Genomic DNA, 8,774 nt, shown 5'->3' on the forward strand with positions numbered 1-8,774 from the left:
TTTGGGTGTACTCGGAGTTACTGATGGACAGGGATGCCTGGTGTGCCACGATTCATGGGGTCACAGAGTCAGACATGAGTGAGCGACTGAACTGAACCAAACTCCTTGGAAGGAAAGTTATGATCAATCTAGATAGCATATTAAAAAGCAGAGGCATTACTTTGTCAACAAAGGTCCACCTAGTCAAGGCTACGGTTTTTCCAGTGGTCATGTATGGATGTGAGAGTTGAGCCATAAAGAAAGTTGAGTGCTGAAGAATTGATGCTTTTGAGCTGTGGTGTTTGAGAAGACTTTTGAGAGTCCCTTGAACTGCAAGGAAATCCAACCAGTCCATCCTAAAGATCCATCCTGGGTTTTCATTGAAAGGACTGATGTTGAAGCTGAAACTCCAATACTTTGGCCACCTGATGCGAAGAGCTGACTCATTTGAAAAGACCCTGATGCTGGAAAGATTGAGGGCAGGAGGAGAAGGGGACAACAGGAGATGAGATGGTTGGACGGCATTACCGACTCAATGGACATGAGTTTGGGTAGACATGCTCTGGTTCATGGGGTTGCAAACAGTTGCACACGACTGAGTGACTGAACTGAACTGAACTGATTTTTTTTTTTTTTTTTAATTTCTGAGTAAGGTATTCTCTGTTCTAGTAAGTTCATTATTTATTATAATGTTAAACCAAAAACAGTAATTTTCTTGATCTAAAGATTTTTTAATCCTTACATTATGACTTCTAATTTTACCTAGTCTTCTGTAATGAATGAGGATGTTCTTGCTTATTTCTAAAATTTAGGACTCTGGTTGAATCTTACATTCTGTTACTTCTTACATTCAAAGGGCATTTATTTCAATGATGCTTCCTTTGATATTTAAACTAGTTTTTATTTTTGCATGAAAACATGTTCAATCTCTGAAATAAGAGAGTTAAAATGCACTCACTTTTAATAACAAACTACTAATATTGTAAGCACCACCACTTATTCTCTCACATTCTGAATTATACTTCTTAAATTAACAGTTTCATGTACTAATAAATTAGTTTTGTACCCAAACCATTTACTTTTTCCTTAACTAATTTTTTTTTTAATTTTGTTTTTCTTTATACTATTTACTTCTTGTTAACCTTATTTTATTGATTCATTTCTTCATTCATCAAGACTGTTTTAAGTGTCTAAGACATACCAGATACTGGGAACGTTTCAGATGCACATTGGTGAGGAAAATAAGAATTGCTTTTTACCTCCCTGTTACTTACAGACCACGCTGTGCTGTGCTTGGTTGCTTAGTCTTTGAAACCCCATGGACTGTAGCCCACCAGGCTCCTCTGTCCATGGGCATTCTCCAGGCCAAAATGCTCAAGTGGGTACTGAAAGAAAAAAAAAAGGACATTATTAAAAGGGGAACTTATTTCCCAGCCTTCCTTTTCCATAGAGGTGGAATCCATCTTCCATGCCTAACATGACTGGTGAGTTTAAGGTTACAGCTCAGCTTGTTAGACTCAGCATTTATCTCTCTTCTGTTTAGGCTTTTATTATCTACATCAAGCTCAGAATGTCTGCTCTAAGTGTAGATAAGACAAGTTCTGCAAGGCTAAGTGCCCCTGGAAGAGTCCCATAATAGTCTAATGTAACCTAAGACTACACAGATAATTCTAATTTAGGAACAAAACCTTAGTATACCTTCTCATCCACAGACTTAAGTCACATTCTCCTTCTAACTTTTATCAGCAATAATGATACCATTTGTATATCCACCTCTGTCTTCTGCAATTATCTCTCAGTTGGATCTAAACTGGGAAGAAGAAGACACATAAACTATACTAATATTTCAAGAGCACAACTTCTATAGCATCAAACGTGAACTTTATAAAATGATCAAGATGAACAATTTGGAGAAAAACTACATCGAAAGTCCAGTTTATTTAACATTAGTCATTAGGTTTTTGAAAGCAGGTGAAAAATATAGGGCTTTATTAATAGAAGCCTGCAGAGAACTTTCATAACAAGACAGTTGAAGTTTGACTTTGAAATACACACAGAGGTGATGAAGATTAGATATATCTCTAATAACAGCTCACCTCAAACCAAGCAGTACTTCAGAAGCAATATATATATTGCTTCTACTCTATTTTTTTCAGTCAGCACTGCAAATCAGACCAAGACTTTTTAAATTTTTTAAGGCAGCTATCTTCTTTATGTGATCCAGAGGCATAATAAGTTTCTAGTTTTAAATTGTTAAAGCTACATGTGAGGTGTGCAGTGCAAGAGTAGCTTCTTCAGATTCTGATTTCCTTTTTAATATTTTGAATTATAAGGCACACTCTGCTCAGCCAGCAGTAACAATTTTCTTTTCAAATTGAAAATCAAACTTACAAAGCATATTAAGCTTCACTAGTGTCAAGTTTTCTTATCCTCAATATAAGAAACAAGACAGATATGCATGGTGGTAGATACAGCAGACAAGGTTCTGAGTATAGTGGCTTCTGGATTTCCATCCCTAAGTTACTCCATAATTGGAGTACATGTGTTATAGAGCAGGATGATTGGACATGAACCATTATATGTTCTAGGGTCCCTTTGGCTTTTATATTTTGCTAGTCATATAGCCAATTTCCCAATCTCCAGTGAAGCTACACCTCATGAATTATACACTATTCATAAAAAATAAAGAGTATCAGTGAACAATATTAAAAAGAAATAGACATCCTTATTTGAATATATGGTATTATCCTGGATGCAGTACATTTCTATAAATTTCTTAAATCAGTATTGCAAGGAGGATTTGAAGTAGAGTTTATTTAAAAATAGTGTTTGCATATGATCTAAGATTTCAGAGCTTGAAATTGTGGTACACTGACAAATTGTGTATACTTATCAGTAATTAAATGATAAAGTTTGGATTTCTCTTTGGACACTAATAGATGGAGAAATATACCATGTTCATGGAGTGGAAGAATCAATATAGTGAAAATGAGTATACTACCCAAAGCAATTTATAGATTCAATGCAATCCCTATCAAGCTACCAACAGTATTCTTCACAGAGCTAGAGCAAATAATTTCACAATTTGTATGGAAATACAAAAAAACCTCGAATAGCCAAAGCAATCTTGAGAAAGAAAAATGGAACTGGAGGAATCAACCTACCTGACTTCAGGCTCTACTACAAAGCCACAGTTATCAAGACAGTATGGTACTGGCACAAAGACAGAAATATAGATCAATGGAACAAAATAGAAAGCCCAGAGATAAATCCACGCACATATGGACACCTTATCTTTGACAAAGGAGGCAAGAATATACAATGGATTAAAGACAATCTCTTTAACAAGTGGTGCTGGGAAATCTGGTCAACCACTTGTAAAAGAATGAAACTAGAACACTTTCTAACACCATATACAAAAATAAACTCAAAATGGATTAAAGATCTCAACATAAGACCAGAAACTATAAAACTCCTAGAGGAGAACATAGGCAAAACACTCTCTGACATACATCACAGCAGGATCCTCTATGACCCACCTCCCAGAATATTGGAAATAAAAGCAAAAATAAACAAATGGGACCTAATTAAACTTAAAAGCTTCTGCACATCAAAGGAAATAAAAGCAAAAATAAACAAATGGGACCTAATTAAACTTAAAAGCTTCTGCACATCAAAGGAAACTATTAGCAAGGTGAAAAGACAGCCTTCAGAATGGGAGAAAATAATAGCAAATGAAGCAACTGACAAACAACTAATCTCAAAAATATACAAGCAACTCCTACAGCTCAACTCCAAAAAAATAAATGACCCAATGAAAACATGGGCCAAAGATCTAAATAGACATTTCTCCAAAGAAGACATGCAGATGGCTAACAAACACATGAAAAGATGCTCAACATCACTCATTATCAGAGAAATGCAAATCAAAACCACTATGAGATACCATTTCACACCAGTCAGAATGGCTGCGATCCAAAAGTCTACAAATAATAAATGCTGGAGAGGGTGTGGAGAAAAGGGAACCCTCTTACACTGTTGGTGGGAATGCAAACTAGTACAGCCACTATGGAGAACAGTGTGGAGATTGCTTAAAAAACTGGAAATAGAACTGCCTTATGATCCAGCAATCCCACTGCTGGGCATACACACTGAGGAAACCAGAAGGGAAAGAGACACGTGTACCCCAATGTTCATCGCAGCACTGTTTATAATAGCCAGGACATGGAAGCAACCTAGATGCCCATCAGCAGATGAATGGATAAGAAAGCGGTGGTACATATACACAATGGAGTATTACTCAGCCATTAAAAAGAATACATTTGAATCATTTCTAATGAGGTGGATGAAACTGGAGCCTATTATACAGAGTGAAGTAAGCCAGAAGGAAAAACACCAATACAGTATACTAACGCATATATATGGAATTTAGAAAGATGGTAACGATAACCCTGTATATGAGACAGCAAAAGAGACACTGATATATAGAACAGGATTATGGACTCTGTGGGAGAGGGAGAGGGTGGGAAGATTTGGGAGAATGGCATTGAAACATGTGAAATGTCATGTATGAAACGAGATGCCAGTCCAGGTTCAATGCACGATGCTGGATGCTTGGGGCTGGTGCACTGGGACGACCCAGAGGGATGGTATGGGGAGGGAGGAGGGAGGAGGGTTCAGGATGGGGAACACATGAGAAATAAAGGAATAAAAAATTAAAAAAAAATCATTAGTGAACTTTACGGCAAAACTTTTTCTAGTTCTACTTCTTTGAAAAAAAAAAAAAATTAAATAGAACCCAGAACTCAATGAATTATTATATTATATATATGTGTGATATATATATATATATATATATATATATATATATATATACACACACATGTATATGTACCTCCAATAACATGCTTGTGATTTAATCATAGTTTCTATTGTAAAGAAGCCTATTTTTTATGGAGTGGCTTGAAAACATATTTTATTCTTACCTTCAGATGAAGACCATTGGCAAGTGAAAATAAAAGAAGACAGTTTAGTTAAGTTAGCTAAAGGAAGGTATTTCCCCTGGGGGAAAGCGAAATCCTACAAGAGAGAGTAAATATATATGCAGGTAAAATGAACTGAAAAGTCAGGATACAGTAGATATAAAAATATGAAGAAATGTACCAAGTCTAATTCTTAAAATAGCCCTTAGAAAATGGGGAAGACATTGTACTTATTGTTACATCACAGTGACGAGGAAAATAAATCTAACAGGGCAGACAGAGGTCATAGCAAAAGGACTGAAGAATTCTCAGAGAAGGCCAAATGCTGGGAACTTTTGAGCTGTGGCTTGAGTTCATTCTAACAGCAGTTAAGGAGCCACTCTATGAACATGAAAAAGCCACTCTAGAATGTAAATGACACTGGATAGGCTTGAGATACGAATACTAGAAAGTCCAGTATAAAATATTTCAAAGAATTTCTTAAGAGTTTGAAGATGGCATAGATGTTATAGATGTGGGATTGTTTCTTGAGAAGAATAATTTTCAAAATGTATGTAATACAATATTGTAAAGTTAAAAAATAAAATAAAATTAAAAAAATAAATGTTCTTTTAGAAAAAAAATAATAATATAGCAAAGAAAAGATAAAAAAAGAAACTCTGCAAAGGCTCACTGAAAAAGACCCTGATGCTGGGAAAGATTGAAGGTAGGAGGAGAAGAGGATGAGAGAGGATGAAGTGGTTAGATGCCATCACTGACTCAATGGACATGAGTTTGATCTAACTCCACAAGATGGTGGAGGATAAGGAAGTCTGACATGCTGCAGTCCATGGGATCACAAAGAGTTGTATATGACTGAGCGATTGAACAGCAACAACAACAAATGCAAAGGCAACTCAGTAGGGATCATGACTGGATTAGAAACTTATTTTATGGGAAATGTAATCCACATGGAATCATCCAACTCCATATGGATGGAATGCATCCAATAGAGACATGCGCGCGCTCTCTCTCTCTCTCTCTCTCTCTCTCTCTCTCTCTCTCTATATATATATATATATATATATATATATATAAAATAAAACTTTAGAGACAGAATCTATTTTTTGCTAACTCTCATTCTAGGAAAATTAATACAGTAAATTCAAGAAATTATATTAAGGACGCAAATGTTTGGGTCAGAAATCAAAGAATAATCAAAAGGTTAAAAAGAAGGTTCTTAATTCTAGCAAACACATGAACTGACATGTTACAACTGAATTTAGCTTAAAGTAGTTGATTAAGCTGATTCTGATTTAACAGAATCCAATTTAAGTGAAAAAGAATATAGCACTAGCATCTGACCTTAATATTGATGGAAAAAATGATAGAAATTTTATTTCAGGCCTAGAAATTCAAAGGAATTAATTGAAGAAAGTTAATGCCTTCAGAAACATATGGTAGAGCAACTGGTCCTAACTGAGGATACGCAAGCTTCAAAGACAGAAACTGTAGCTTCAGATTCCTTGAAATTAAGGTGGGGTCTCAGGTGCAAGTAAAATTCGTCCTGGAGACAGGTTCCACTGGTTTATGTAATTCCATAGCAGAAAGTGAAACTGCAAAGCAGAAGGTAGTGTGGTACAGATATTTTAAATAATGAGTCAAAAAATGTATGGCGCTGAATAAGCCCATATGCAAAATATGACTAGGGTGCTGACAACATAGGGTTAAAAAGAAAAATAAAAATTAGAAAATTTTCTTTCAATAAATGAGGAAAAAAGGCACTAAAAAGCAGATATGGTGACAGGCTAGTATTGTCTCCTCTTTAGTTAGGAGAGGAAACTTGTGTTTAAGTGGTTGTAACTCACTGACATAAGAGGCAATACTTCTAAATGCCCCCTCTCCAAATCTGGGGAAACCAAACAGTGTTTACCTTTTTGGGGAGGCATGTTAACCAATTTTACATAAGTTCAAATGTAGTAAAAACTGGACAAATAACATTGGCTTAATTGGTGAGACCAAACAAGAACTATCCAGCTTCCTTCTTTTAGAAATCTTTGAGTTCCTGCCATATTCTTTGATAATAATAAGTAATGACTTATAACTATGACTTCCCTAGAGGCTCAGACAGTAAAGCGTCTGCCTACAATGTGGGAGACCTGAGTTCAATCCATGGGTCAGGAAGATCTCTTGGAGAAGGACACGACTCCAGTATTATTGCCTGGAAAAATCCCAGAGGAGCCTGGTAGGCTACAGTCCTTGGGGTCGCAAAGAGTCAGACACAACTGAACGACTTCACTTCTTATAACTATACTTTTCACAAAGGAAAGGTATAGGGATTGGGGATGGCCATTTAATTAATTTGTTAGGCACAGTGGTATGGACATTGGTGAGTTTCAGAAATTTTGAACTTTTAGGTAAAGCATAACAGACTTAGTGCTCTCAAGGAAAATAGCACATCAGTTAGACACACTCTTATTCTTTCCAATCATGAATATCCCTTCTCAGTGAGAGGAAGAAATAAGAAATGGGAAGGGCATGAAAAAGCTATTATTTAACAAAAGCAGAATAATTTTATTTGGCACTTTATTTACATTGTTTGTGTCTCCCCATGTAATTAATAATGGTAAAATTTATAACCATCTTGGGAGTATCTCTATACTAATTTATTGGAGTACCTTAATGTTGCTATTTAATTTCATTATAAAAACTCTATTGTCATTTAATATAATGCATCAGGATATAATTTGGGATTGAATATAGAATAAGGACATGCAAAGAGTTGACTCACTGGAAAAGACTCTGATGCTGGGAGGGATTGGGGGCAGGAGGAGAAGGGGACAACAGGCATCACTGACTCGATGGACATGAGTCTGAGTGAACTCCGGGAGTTGGTGATGGACAGGGAGGCCTGGCATGGTGAGATTCATGGGGTCGCAAAGAGTAGGACACGACTGAGCGACTGAACTGAACTGGAATAAGTTTTCAGACTAAGATGAAAGTGGCAATAAATCTGACTTAATTATTGTTTACTATTCTGATGTAATTCAGAGTCAAGATTGATAGAAAGATATGGGCACATTTGAGAGACATTTGGGAGATAAAATAAAGAGAACCTGGAGTTGGATTTGGTGTGAACCATGAGGAAGAAGGTATCAAGATGACTCTTAGTTTTCCAACTTAAGAAAATGGATGGATGTGTGTTCCCTGGAAGAGAATGTGCTTTGGGACATAAGTATTGAGTTCTGTTAGTGCAAAATTTAACTGAAATCTCTGAAATATTGGATATAAAATTGGATATGTTTTTGGGTGCTCAAAGACAAGTCCTGGAGTGGATATATTAAAAGTTTTACATCCAATAAAGGAGGATGCTTTAGAAGCAAAAAAATAAAATAAAATAAGCCCCTTCTCCAAAATAACACTAAGTTAGGATCAAAAAGGATAAAGATTTAAAACTGAGAGAAGTTAGCTTTTCACCATTGAGAATGTTAGCTGTAGGTGTGTCATGTATGTCTTTTATTATGTTGAGGTACGTTTCCTCTATTCTCACTTTCTAGATAATTTTAACCATAAACGGGTGTTGAATTATGTCAAAAGCTTTTCTGCATCAATTGAGATGATCATAAGATTTCTATTCTTTAGTTTGCTAGTGTGGTGTATCACCCTGATTTATCTGCAGATACTGAAGAATCTTTATATCCCTGAGATAAACCTCACCTGATCATGGTGGACGATCCTTTTAATGTATAGTGGAATTCAGTTGGCTAGTATTTTCTTGAATATTTTTGCATATATGTTCATCAGTGTTATCAGCCTGTAAGTTTCAAGAAAAAA

This window comes from Bos taurus, chromosome 15 (assembly GCF_002263795.3).
Source record: "Bos taurus isolate L1 Dominette 01449 registration number 42190680 breed Hereford chromosome 15, ARS-UCD2.0, whole genome shotgun sequence".
Taxonomy (NCBI): domain Eukaryota; kingdom Metazoa; phylum Chordata; class Mammalia; order Artiodactyla; family Bovidae; genus Bos; species Bos taurus.